We start from the raw sequence: 289 nt of genomic DNA on the forward strand, positions 1-289 counted from the left end.
GGGCCTTCCCCCCGCGGCGGGGGGGGGAGGGGCCAGCCATTGGCCGGGCTCGGAACCGCTGGGAGAGTCTGATTGGCCGATGAGCGCAGGGCGAGTGGGCCGGGCTTCGCAGGCTGCGGGGGTACGTCTGACCCCGAGGTCGTTTTGCGGGTTTTAGTTTCTAGGTTCGTGTCCCTGCCTGGTGTCCAGGGCCCGGCAGACGGCTGCCCAAACCTGGCAGGCCAGAGCGGGCCTTCGAGGCTGGCTTTTAAAAACGCCAGCGCCTGTCGCGCGCCGCCCGCTTGGCGCC

The sequence above is a fragment of the Tupaia chinensis genome, unplaced genomic scaffold (assembly GCF_000334495.1).
Source record: "Tupaia chinensis unplaced genomic scaffold, TupChi_1.0 Scaffold000332_1, whole genome shotgun sequence".
Classification (NCBI taxonomy): Eukaryota; Metazoa; Chordata; class Mammalia; order Scandentia; family Tupaiidae; genus Tupaia; species Tupaia belangeri.